Below are 13,687 nucleotides of genomic sequence, written 5' to 3'. Positions count from 1 at the left end.
TTCCAGGTGGATGATTGTTGTAGTTTACATGCTCAATAGCTATAGTGAGGCTTTCATATCTCCGCTGTAATGTTATATTAATTAATTCAATATTTTTTTTTATATTTTTACATCTCAAGGGTAGGTCAATTTACAACACTGCACAAATATGCTTCCATTAATTTTAGGGAATGACGATGAGTAGAGTATTTTCGATTAAAATGAACTATTCATTACTTACTTGAATTCGATTAAAAATTAAAAAAAATATGAAAATTTGATTATTAATATTTATAAAAAAAACTTAAATTGGAATTCGAAATAAAGAAATTTAAAAAAATATTTATGAATATTGTTGATAAAAATTAAATTAATAAGTTAAAATTTAAAATCATATTTATAATCATTAATAAATTTTAGGAAGTACTATATTAATTATAAGTAATTATGTACTAGCATATAATAATATAATAATGGCAAACCAGGGTTTAAAAGAAACAAAATTAACAATCCTTATAGAATAATAATAGAATTGAAAATTAACTACAAAGTTCAGGTTGGCTCTTAAGTCTCAACCTTGGTAGAAATTTAAAAGTAAATAAAAGCAAAAAAACAAAATCTGAAATAATTAATTAACCAAAATCTATTTAACTGGACCTTTTTTATTCCTCCTTTTGCTTTAGCATCTTTTTCCTCCTCATTGGTCGTCTCTTCCTTGCAGGCATTATGCTTTTTATTCCTCCTTTTTCTTTAGCATCTTTTTCCTCCTCATTGATCTTCTTTTCCTTGGCAGTTTCAAGGGCTTCTATCAAGCTTTCCAAGCAGGCCTTTGGATCTCTTCCCACTCTGCCGCATATCAAATGCTCAGAAACTTCTGCTGGAGTCATATTTACTTCTTCCAACAAATTTCCAATTTTTTCAAAGAGAGGATGTGAATCAAGGTTCAAATAATTCTTTGCCAACACCTTAAACCCTCCTAAAGTGCAATAAGATAATTCGATATGCATATCCATTCTTCCCCTTCGGATCAAAGCTGGATCAAGTTTGTCAACATGATTGGTCGTAAACACAATAATCCTTTCTCCACTACAGGCAGACCAAATTCCATCAACAAAATTTAAAAATTCTGATGATGTAACTTTACTTTTACTTTTATGTTCATCATTAGAATCAGAATCAGAATCTTCTTTTTTAATTTTGCGTTTTCCCGCAATATTAAGTGAACAATCTATATCCTCGATCACAAAAATACTCTTACGTGATGAGTTAATCAAAAGACTCTTTAATTAGGCATTGTCCTTAACTGTAGTCAACTCAAGATCATATATATCGTAACCCAAAAGATTAGACAGTGTTAAAATCAAGATAGACTTACTAATTTCTGGAGGACCATACAAGAGATAACCACGTTTTCAAGCTTTGCCAATCTTTGAATAATATTCTTTTCCTTGACTAAATGCAATAAGATCATTAATTATCTCCTTTTTTTTCTCAGAATCAATCGCAAAAGAATCAAAGCTTGCAGGGTGTTCCAACCATGAATAATCCCAAAGCCCATCGTCACCATCATTCATGTAAAGCTTCCGTTGCCTCCTCTTTTTCTTTATGGCTTTACCCTCTTACAAAACATAGTTCAAATATCGCTCCGTGATAATGTCTCGATATTTGGGATGAAAGACGAGAGCGTAATAATTTTTATCATCGGGTGGTTATATATTATCTTCTTCTCAGGAGAATGTTTCCCCTTATACCATGTAACCTTGACTCCTTCAAACTCATCCTCAACGTCCTCGTAATCGTCTGAAGAAAATAGAAGAGGCCCCTTTCTCTTTAAAGATTCTGCTTTCAGTTTGGTAACTCTTGCAACAGATTTAGAACTGAGGTAGTACTCTATAGCAATATATGCAATGCTACGATGGCAAAGGCTAGAATTGAATTCGTTGAATATGATACGAATGCTAGGAAAGAAATAGTTCTTCAATCTCTCTTGCCAAAGCTCAATGCATTCTGTGAAACAATCAGGAACCAATTGCGAAATCAACCCGTAGAAAAGGATTAGGCTTGTGATAATATCACCCACTATTCCTCGTCCCATTATCATCTTGCCTAAGAATTTTCTTTCTATTACTGCTATTAAGAAGAGAGGAGAAAGCTTTTCAAAAGAGAAAAACTAAAGAAGAGAGCAGACAAGTTACATAACCTTTAAGAGTCAGAAGCTATATATACTGAAAGCTTTCTTGTACCTAGTTTCACTCCACTTCGGGTTTTCTAGTTGTTGTTGAAGTTTGTCTCAATTTTTTGAATGGATTTGCTCTTAAAAAGTGAGTTACTTCTCCTTGATTCAAGTTTGAATCCATTTGGAATATCCTAGTTCTGATTGGATTTTCTTTTATAAAGTGAATTAATTCTACATGGTTCAATCTAATAAAAATTATTCAATATAACAAAAGATTGCTATCAAAACTATACACTCGGCTCTTAAGGCAAGGGTGGTGCGAACTATAAAGCATTGTAGTATACCAGTGACCTGGAGCATTATGCTCATCTCTGGAACCATACATCCAGCGAGTAATATTCCCATCGACAGCGGTTGAAATTATGTAGTGGAATGATGTAGAATATTAGCAAATGAAGGTACAAATTCTTCTCGGCCTTTTGGCTAAGATCAAGTGTAGTATCTGTTCTTATCAGTTTAATATCTGATACGTGGGCCATTGGTCCACACGATATTAAATTAATTTTTTTAGGGGGAGAACCCATCTACAGTAGCTTGCTACTGGGGATCTCGTGTGTCGCCCTAGCGTTGCACTACATCTTGGGCCTGGCGCACCCCATCAGAAAAAAAAAAAAAAAAAAAAATTCCCATCCAAGCAGCAATGGTAAGCTATGCATTGAATTGAACCAACAAAAACTATAAGCTCCACAAGACACCGGCCAAAAATGTTAAAAGAGAGTGAATCAAATATTTTGCACCAGTATAGCATCAGAATAAAACTAATCGGCCAAAGAGAGTGAATCAATTAGTTCTTCTGGCCAAAATTCTCTTCTAACAACCTAGATGATGAACACTGTTCCCTCTGCTTTCAATGGAATTCCTTTTTTTTTTTTTTTGCAAAAAAAAAAAAGAATAAGACTGATCGGGGGTAAAGTTCTAAACGGGAGTATGGAAATGGTTTGGATAAGACAGTCAGCTCTGAGATGGATATTAAACGGGATGGGGAATCATAAATTGCAGGCGGTGAGAGCAAATTGCTTATACAAAATTTCATGCATTTAACAACTGGGTTGTGACAGCGTCTTTAGGTAGCAGGGATTAGTTAAACTAGCAGTCAAGACGGCAACAGAGGCAACTGGTGCAGCAGTTTAGTGATTCGAGTTTGTATTACCTTTTGTTTTATAAAAACTTTCAAAAATAAATGACAAAAACTTGAAGAGAATTCAGTTTAGTGATTCGAGTTTATATATTATAGGATGATAAGTAAGAAGGCTTTACGTTTAGCTTTGGTAAGGTGTTTTATGACAAATCTATGCAAGCTGATCATGTGTACGAGTTTCTTGTTCTACCTACTGTATATGAGTACTGGAAACCTGTTTATTGATTGATTTCTGCAATTTCATGGTTTGATCAACTGTTTTATATGTATTTCTTTTTCTTTTGAAGCAGATGCTGTCAATGCAACCAATGGAACAATCATTGTGTACGGACAGGTAAGCTATATTATTATTATTTTTTTTAAAGAAGAAAAGGTGAATTTCATTAATTTTTAAGACCAATTACATACCTATAAGACCTCTTAACAGACCCTTTCATTACAACGGCCTCTATTACATGACTTTAAAGCCTCATTATAAACTTTATCATGAAAAAACTAAGCAGGACAAAAACCATGATTAAGGAAAAAAGTGTATTTTAAGAATTATATAGTGGCTAATTAAATACCGCGGTTAAGAATTTTGTATCATTGATTTGTTTGGAGTATTTGGTTTCAAATGTTGTTTAATATCATTGATTACTTTGTTGATAATCAATAAAGAACTTAAATGGTGAGAAGTGTTTTGGACATCCCTTCAAAGCATTAGGCTAAAGGACCTTTAAACTCGATAGTTTTAAGTTACTAATTTTTCTATGGTTATTAGTAAATTCTAGTAGATAGTGTTAATGTAACACATTGTTTTAATTTTTTTTTTTTGGAATTCGAAGAAAGGGAATTCAAACTCTAAGAGAGATTATGCACTAACTTACGAGTCAAATGCTCGGATTCATTATCTAGACATTTTTGATTGCTCGTTTATTTAGTTGTGGATAGCTTTAACTCTATCTCTTTGATTGTCTTTCCTTTTGTATTGGTGCCGGACAGGGGCAGGGAAGACGTACAGTACAGAGGTGATATGATGAATGCATGAATGTGGTCCAGTTAATTAAAGTTATGAATTAAATCGAATTTCATGGGTGATGATACTTACCTCATTTTCAGGAACCAAACATCTTGGAATCTGATAAATAGAAGAAAGGGGTACTTCCAAGAGCAGTAGATGGATTGTTTGCATGTAAACATATGTAAGTCCAGTTAGTCTTTTGGCACGGGCGTCGTTCTCATATTTTCTTGTTATCTTAAATGATATATACATACCAATATGTATTATTAATTTGTTAAAGATCATACTGACCCTGAATTGACATGTTATACGTCAACAATTCTCTCTCTCAAGATTCCACCTATTAAACTCCAAGATTGACATGGCAGGGTCAGAAGGCAAGAAAAGCTTCCCATCCAAATCAGCATCATCCAAAGGTGCTTCTTCAATGCAATCTAAGAAGAAATGGAAGAAAGAACCGACAAGTATGAATGAGAGAGGTGACCCTAAGAGTAAGAGAACAAAGGACAACGATACCGTCGTGAAGACTTGTAGCCGTAACTTCTCTGATTTCACGAGAAGAGAGGATAGCTATCCAAATAGACACACCGCAGAGCTGTGCAAGAAGGATCAAGCCACCAGGAAATGTAAAACGGCGGCCAAGGATATGGCAAAAGGAAAGAAAAAAATGTAAGCTGCTCTTGCCTGCTTCTTGTGTTTTTCTTTTCTTTTTTTTTTTAAAGAAATTTCAACTATAGGGGAACCAAAAACGTTCACCTCATAGTTTTCTATAAATTGGATTCTTGTTGCTTCAAAAAACAGAGGATGGATATGTTAGATATCATACATTCTTGGATGTAGGCTTTTTTTTTTTTTTTCTGAGATATTTCATGTGCAGGGGAACAAAAATCATTCACATCTGAAATAGAGTGAGGAGAATCTTGTGCTTCTTCTAATGGTGGAATAGTTTTCTATAAATTGGATTCTTGTTTCTTCAGAAAACAGAGGATGGATGTGTTTGATATCATACATTCTTGGATGTTGGCTTTTTTTTTTTTGAGAAATTTCATATAGGGAACAAAAAGCATTCACCTCTGGAATAGAGTGAGGAGAATATTGTGCTTCTTCTAATGGTGGAATAGTTTTCTATAAATTGGATTCTTGTTTCTTCAGAAAATAGAGGTTGGATATGTTAGATATCACATATTCTTGGATGTTGGCTTTTTTTTTTTTTGAAGGCGTAAATCTTTGTATTAATTCTTGGATGCTGGTTGCTAGTTGAAAAACTTGCAAGATAGATACATTCTTTAATGAAAAGATCATAGAACACCAATCATTAGGCTAATTAAAAGTCAATGAACAAGCTTCTCCAACAGTAGGTAGAGGGGTTTCTCATAATTTAACTTTTAACCTTTAATCTCCATGTTGTTCAAATTGTTTCCAGTGCATGGCTGTAGACCAACTACATTTAGTTTATAGTTCATATATGGGGCTCCTATGCTACCAACAAGTATAGATCAAAACAAAAGCAGCACCTTCAGAACTGGGGTGAAACATTCTTTTGTTTTTTGCCAGTTGGTTCACCAAAATGTACTGTCCTTGTTATGTCAGTTGGTCCATCAAAACATATTGAGCTCTACTAGCCAATAGGAACAGTTTATTGGGATGTGCAACACTAGAGCTTTCTGGTTCAGGTTTGTAAGTGTATGATTGCACCATTTCCACCTGAACCTGAACCTGCAATATCATTCTAATAATTAATAAATTGATAACCAGAGATTTGCTTAATATCAAATATGCATCCATTAATTTTAGGGAATGACTGATGAGTAGAGTATTCACTAGTATCTTTTTAAGGGTTGGCTGCAGGAAAACTCCATCTAGAGTCAGTCTCTTACTTCTTCACAAAAAACTGGAAGGTCTTTTAGAGAGCCTTTGTACAATTTATAGCCACAATCTTTCACAAAAATTTAATGTGTATCATAATAGTTTGTTGCTCTCAAAAGCTCGTTTGCAGAAAAATGACGGATAAGCTTAGATTTGCCATTACATAAGGCGATAATCTCCTCTAATAAATGCCCTCCATTTTTTTTTTGGTAAAAATGTCTGATCAACTCCATCTTCATGCCTCTTCACTTTCAAACATGCAAACATCTTGCCTAAGAGTGCAACTTTATATTAATATACAGTACAACAGCCATTCCAAAAAGAAAAAAAATCAATGTTAAATTGGATTGAGTTAATCAAGGTTAGCATATATGAACATGAGATGTAATGAACTGATACAAGTGAAATTATAAGTAGCTGAAAGAACAAAAATAAAAACATGCATCTGGGAGGGAGAGGGAGGAAGCACAAGATCCAATAACTCGGAGAAATAATCTTCCAAATTGAACCAAATTTGATGTAATGAAAACCCTTTTTTTTTTTCTGAAAATTAACTTTGATTCATTGCCGAAAGAAGAACTCTTTTACGTACAAAAAAGACCGTATTCAGCTGAGGTTTAACAGTCAGAAAACTGTCGATTGACTGGCTTACAGAAACACAACCGATATCAATACCCTGTGAACTATACATCCCCTGCAACAAAAACTCCCTAATCATGGAGGCCATGTTAACAAAAGAAAACAAACATTACACATCGAAAAGAGCCAGACCAGATGTCTAGCATAGCGTCTCTCAAAATGCAGAACAAGTAAGAGAAGCAAAGATAACCTGCTGGGCTGTTTTCCCCTCTTACATCTCTATGCACTCTTCGCTGCTCCCAGTTGACAACAGGATAAGGTCTAAACTCCCTCTAGCATTGGAAAACACAGACAATGTATAATAGATTATCCCCCGAGGAAGCAGAATCATAATACCATACCCTCAAAACACAAGTGAGGGTGTCCCTCCATACACACTGTCATATCCACACAATCATTTGTTCTATACACCCCCATTTTAGCATAATAATCCGCCCTTTCGTTACTTGTTGCTTGCACATATACAAGTCTTCCAGGTCAACAGATAAATACCCCACCAGTAGTTTTATACTTGAGATAAAATGCAAAGTCATGACATAAACTTGGGTCACAGGAAGTTTCCTTGTCCCCAAGCAATTTTTGATATGCCTATCACTCGATTGTTTACTCTGGGTTGTTGCTCCTGATGGTTTACTTTGCCATTGAGTGCTGAAAAACATGTCAAAAGAAATATAAAATCAAGATGCTATGAAAAAAAAAATAAAGGAGCAGCTTTGCTGCAAGGTTAAAGCAAATGGGGAAATAACATGTTTCCTCCATTAATGCATTTGTACAAAGATAAAAGATCATCAAAATGGACAAATTGTTCTTTGAAATCCCTCAATAAATGCAAAGTAAGAGGCCTAGCAGTGTGGTATACTTGCAATAACAAATTGTTCACTTTTATTCTTGTTTAATTTTGGATTAAATGAAAAACTTACATTTTCAATGAACAAATGAAGCATCACACTACACAAAACTTTAACAATTAATCAAATTAACAGAGGAATACACATCTGCAGGAGACAACTTCTGCTAAAATGTATGCACAGGATAATAAAAAATTGTGTAGGACATTTAGTAGTGGCCAATCAAACAAATACAAAGTTTACTTATTATAGGATTTTTTTCAGCTACCATTGAAAAAGAGTACAGCCAAATGGGGCTAGGCTAACAAGGTGATGTAAAAGACTGATCAATTTGCTTGAGTTCTCTGCCAACCTCAATCATCGTTGGCCTCTTTTCTTCATCATAAGAGGTGCATCTATTGATAAGTGTTGCAAAATTCAACAACTGCTCCTGATCAATTCCTTCATATTTTATTCTCCAATCAACAGCATCAATGAACTTTTCAAAAGAGAGCTCCCCAATATCTAGTGTATCATCCATTGGTAAGTAAGCTAGCCCCTGTCCACTTAAAAGCTCAAATAGAAACAATCCAAACTGATAAACATCAACCTTCTCTGTTATATAACCTCTAGCCCAATATTCAGGTGGAACCCACCACCCTGTTTTTCCTATGATAGCCCTCTTTGCGTGTGATTGCCCTTCAGGAATAGATATACATAGTCCAAAGTCAATGAGTTTGGGGACATTGTTCTCATCCAATATGATTTTTAAGCATTTAATACCTCGATGGATAACTGGTCTAGAAAATGCAGTGTGGAGATATGCAACTGGATTTGCTAAACCTATTGCAATTTTCAACTTCCATTTCCATGGTAAAGGCTGAACATTAGTAGCGGAGATAAATGTGGAGAGTCTCTTTGTGCCAGCAAATTCATATACTATAGTTGGTGTTTCGGTCTCCAAGTAGCAACCTATAAATTTTAAAACATTCTTGTGAACACTCATTTGTGATCCGATGGCAATATCTTTGTACGGGTTTACCGCAAGAGAACTCCAGCTAGAGTCATACTTCTTCACAAAAATTGGACGGTCCGTTAGAGAGCCTTTGTACAATTTATAACCAGTATCTTGCACAAAAATCTGGTGTGCATCATAGCAGTTTGTTGCTCTCAGAAGCTCTTATGCAGAGAAATGACGAATAGGATTAGATTTGCCATCACAGAAGGCAATAAGCTCCTCTAATAGAACCCCTCCATTTTTTGAGAAAAATGTCTGACCATCTTCATCTTCATCTTCATCTTCATGTCTCTTCACTTTCAAACATGCAATCATCTTGACTAAGAGTGGAACTTTATATTAATTATACAAACATGATAGTAAACAAGTATGTACAAAATCATGTAAAGGTAAAAAAAAAATTGATTGAAAATAAACAATGAAATCATCAAATTGCAATGTAAATACATATTTCCTTTCCATATGGGATAACCTATCATTTCAATTTTTTTTTCTTTTGGTGCTTTCTGAAGAAAAAAAATTGTGTTTCAGTTTGATGCATAACAATCAAACAAATCAAAAGCAAACAGATCACTGATGCTGCAGTAGTAAAGACCTTGGATCCTGAATATGTAGCTGGAAATCAGAGAGTTTGAAATATTTATCCATAAAAGAAAAAGATGGATTGAACTGATAAAAGTGAAGTAAATAGCTGAAAAGCAAAAATGAAAACATGAAGGGAAGAAGAGAAATGCACCTGGCAAGTTTGAATATTGAATCAAGATAAAAAGGAAGCACAAGATCCAATTACTCAGAGAAACAATCTTCCAAATTGAAACAAATTTGATGCAATGAAAACCTGCAGCAGTTTTCTTTGCCTGCACATATACAAGTCTTCCAGGTCAACGGACAAACATCCCACCAGTAGTTTAATGCTTGAGATAAAATGCAAAGTCATGACATAAACTTGGGTCACAAGAAGTTTCCATCACTAAGGCTAGGTAGCTTCCTTAATTATTTGGTAATTAATTGATTCAAAAACAAGATAGATTAACAAAGTCCTATTCCATTCCTCTACAATCAAAGTTATTCCAAGTCTTAGAAGTAATTAAGAGTACTTAAATTTAAATCAAGCATTGGAATTATTTATTAGGCTCCAAATTAGTAAGTGGGTTGTTCTTGTCATTACAGAGAAGAATTACAGCTCAATCCATGCAGAATTTGTTTTTTGAACCCATAAAGAAAAGTTTAATATAATCCCTCGAAATCGAAAGCTAATGCAATTGAACAAGCTACAAGGCATATGTACAAAATTTCATCAACCACTGCATGGGGGAAAACTTAGCAACAATTGGGACAACAAGAAGCATCCATCCCCATCTATCCAAATTGCAAGATCTATGACACCTTTGAAAATCCTATTTCAAATTTACCACTTCCTTTTGAGAAAATTTCTCACTGGTGTGTTGGGTTGTGATGAGCTTCCAACTGAAGGAAGGCTTCCAGTTGATTATCTCTCTCTTCAAAGTGTTCATCGTCCTTCATGAAGATCTTCAGAGGAAACTGCTATTCGCAAGAAGTTGTCATTGTCAAAGGCACTTAGACCAGAGTGAGGATTCGAAGAGAACATTGACGATGTCTCATCAGACTCAGAAGCAGTGGAGGACTGTCTCTGGTTGGGCCAGTTGTTGGAAATGGTTAACATTGAATCCTTATATTCTGTAACACGCTGCACCATTTTTAATGACTGAACCACCTCACCCGTTGTAGGCCTTGGACTTGCCTCAGGAGCAACACAAGCAGCTGCAATTGTGCAAACCGGTACAAAATTAATCTTCCTTCGGGGACTTCCCTCCAAGCCTTGGATCAGCAAGCTCTCACAACCGGCCTTTGTCTCTCAAAATTGGCCTCGCCCAAGTGACAAGGTTCTCCTGCCCTGATGGTTGTCACATATCTACAGGCGTCCTTCCAGCTCAAGCACTCCAACTCCGTAGCTGTAAAGATCACCTTTTACCAGTAAATGTCCATAGCATACTAGTGCTACATACCTTTTCCTTTGATTTTTTTTTTTAATTTGCATTTTTTCCCTTTCTTTTTTTGAGACATGAAGAATCAATTCACTTTATAAAAGAAGAAAATAAAGAGAATGAATTCACTATATAAAAAAAAAAATCCAACAGGAGCTAGGATATTCTAAATGGGGTCAAACTTGAATCAAGGAGAATTAATTGTGTTTATAAAAAAAAATTCAAATAGAAAGCTGAAACAAAATTCAACAAGAACTAGGAAACCGAAGTGGAGTGAAACTTGTACAAGAAACCTTTCAATATATATAGCTTCGACTCATAAAGGTTATGTCAATTGTCTACTATCTTCTTTAGTTTTTCTCTTTTAAAAAGCTTTCTCCTCTCTTCTTAGCAGTAATAGAAAGAAAATCCTTAAGCAAGATGATATTTGGTCGAGGAATAGTGGCTGATGTTCTCACCAGCCTAATGTTTTTTCGAGGAATGATTTTGGAATTGGTTCCTGATTATTTGACATAATGCATTGAGTTTTAGCAAGAGAGATTGAAGAACTATTTCTTTCCTAGCATTCGCATCACATTTGACGAGTTCACTTCTGGCCTTTACCATCGTAGCGATGCATATATCGCTATTGAGTATACCTTAGCTCCAAATCTGCTACACGAGCAACCAGGTTGAAAGCAGAATCTTACAAGAGAAAGGCATCTCTTTTATTTTCCTCAGACCACTACGAGGATATTGAAGATGAATTTGAAGGCATCAAGGTTACGTGGTATAAAGAAAACATTTCCCTGATAAGGAAATAATATATAGTTGAGCTACTGATGATAAGAATTATTACACTCTTGTATTTCATCCTAAAGATCGGGTTATTGTAATGGAGCGATGCTTAAATTATGTTTTGCAAGAAGGTAAGGTCATAAAGAAAAAGAGGAGGCAACGAAAGCTTTATATGAATTCTGACGATGGTTGGGATTACACATTGTTGGAACATCCTGCAAGTTTCGATTCTTTTGCTATGGATCCTGAAAAGAAAAAAGAGATAATCAATGATCTTATAGCATTCAGTCAAGGAAAAGAATATTACTTTAAAATTGGCAAGGCTTGGAAACGCGGTTATCTGTTATATGGTCCTCCACTAAGATTGGCAAGGCTTGGAAACGCGGTTATCTGTTATATGGTCCTCCAGGAACTGGTAAGTCTACTTTGATTTTGGTCATGTCTAATCTTTTGAGTTACGATATATATGATCTTGAGTTAATCACGATTAAGGATAATGCCTATTTAAAAACTCTTTTGATTAACTCATCACGGAAGGGTATTTTTGTTGTTGAGGATATAGATTGTTCATTTGATATTACGCAAAAACAAGAAAAATGATTCTGAATTTTGATGATGAACATAAAAGTAAAAGTAAAGTTACATTATCAAGATTTTAAAATTTTATCGATGGAATTTGGTCTGCTTGTGATGGAGAAAGGATTATTGTGTTTACGACCAATCATGTCCACAAACTTGATCAGTTTTGATTCAAAAGGGAAGAATGGATATGCATATCGAATTATCTTATTGCACTCTTGGAGGATTTAAGGTGTTGGCAAAGAATTATTTGAAACTTGACTCACATCCTCTCTTTGAAAAAATTGGAAACTTGTTGGAAGAAGTAAATATGACTCCAGATGTTTATGAGCATTTGCTACATGGCAGAGTGGGGAGAGATCCAAAGGCTTGCTTGGAAAGCTTGATAGAAGCCCTTGAAACTGCCAACGAAGAGAAGATTGAGGAAGAAGATGCTAAAACCCTTGAAACTGTTGAGGAGGAGGCAATTGAGGAAGAAATTGCCAAGGAAGAGGAGATTGAGGAAGAAGATGTTAAAATCCTTGAAACTGCTGAGGAAGAGAACAAAAAGAAGGAATAAAAAGTATAATCCTTTTTTTTAAAAAAAAAAAGAAAAAGTCCATTTAAAAGATTTTGGTTAATTAATTATTTAAGTTTTATTTTTTGTTTTTATCTATTTTTAAATTTCTAAGGAGGTTGAGACTTTAAGAGTGAATTTGACTTTTGTAGATTATTTTCAATGCTATTATTATTATTTAAGGATTTTTAATTTTATTTCTTTTCAACCCTAATTTGCCATTATTATATGCTAGTATATAATTACTAATCATTCATATAATACTTACTAAAATTTATTAATGATTATAAATATAATTTTGAATTTTAATTTATAAATTTATTAATTTAATTTTTATTCATAGCATTCATAAATATTATTTTTAATTTCTTTATTTTAAATTCAAATTTAAGTGTTTATAAATATAAATAATAAAATTCTCATATTTAATTTTTTTATTTTGTAATCAAATTCAAATATGTTATAAATAGTTATATTTTAATGGAAGATACTCTACTCATCAGTCATTTCCTAAAATTAATAGATGCATATTTGTACAGTGTTAGAAATTGACCTATCCTTGAGATTTAAAAAATATAAAAAAAATTATTAAATTAATTAATATACATTACAGTAGAGATATGAAAGCCTCACTATAGCCATTGAGCATGTAAACTACGACAATCATCCACCTGGAATTTTACTGAATCCAATGGAATGGATATATGAACACCAGTTTTAAATTGGATTGAATAATCAAGGTTAGTTAATATAAGAACACGAGTCCAAACAAATATAAGAAGATGTATTGCACTGATAAAAGTGAAGTAACTAGCCGAAAAGCAAAAATGAAAACAGGAAGGGAAGAAGAGAATTGCACCTGGCAAGTTTGAATAGTAAATCAGGATCCAATTACTCAGAGAAATCATCTTCCAAATTGAACCAAATTTGATGCAATGAAAATCTGCAGCAGTTTATTCCTTTCTCTACAGTAATTGCATGACTTTTTGTCCTACAACAGATTGAAAACAAGTATTGCTGCAGTAGCTGCTGAGAATTCATCGTGATTTTCTCTATGAAGTTA

At 34.0% G+C, this 13,687-nt stretch overlaps 1 non-coding gene and 3 pseudogenes across 2 annotated transcripts; 2 read left to right on the top strand and 2 right to left on the bottom strand.

Moving 5' to 3' along the window:
- Window positions 1-641: 641 nt before the first annotated feature.
- Window positions 642-2,074, bottom strand: LOC108662047 (AAA-ATPase At3g28580 pseudogene; annotated as a pseudogene).
- Window positions 2,075-2,618: 544 nt separating this feature from the next.
- Window positions 2,619-2,814, top strand: LOC148763017 (U2 spliceosomal RNA). The gene has a single exon (XR_016026760.1). It is a non-coding gene; the product is annotated as a U2 spliceosomal RNA (small nuclear RNA).
- A 4,905-nt stretch (window positions 2,815-7,719) lies between these two features.
- Window positions 7,720-10,672, bottom strand: LOC18600354 (non-functional pseudokinase ZED1-like; annotated as a pseudogene). Its single transcript, XR_016026551.1, has 3 exons — window positions 10,119-10,672; window positions 9,443-9,563; window positions 7,720-9,026 (listed from the first exon to the last, which is right to left on the bottom strand). The product of XR_016026551.1 is annotated as a non-functional pseudokinase ZED1-like (transcript).
- Window positions 10,673-11,586: 914 nt separating this feature from the next.
- Window positions 11,587-12,627, top strand: LOC18600352 (AAA-ATPase At3g28610-like; annotated as a pseudogene).
- The last annotated feature ends 1,060 nt before the right edge of the window (window positions 12,628-13,687 follow it).

This window comes from Theobroma cacao, chromosome 5, assembly GCF_053813885.1.
Source record: "Theobroma cacao isolate CCN51 chromosome 5, ASM5381388v1, whole genome shotgun sequence".
NCBI classification, from domain to species: domain Eukaryota; kingdom Viridiplantae; phylum Streptophyta; class Magnoliopsida; order Malvales; family Malvaceae; genus Theobroma; species Theobroma cacao.
The sequence above is the reverse complement of the archived record's forward strand: the minus strand, read 5'-3'. Positions and strand labels throughout refer to the sequence as shown.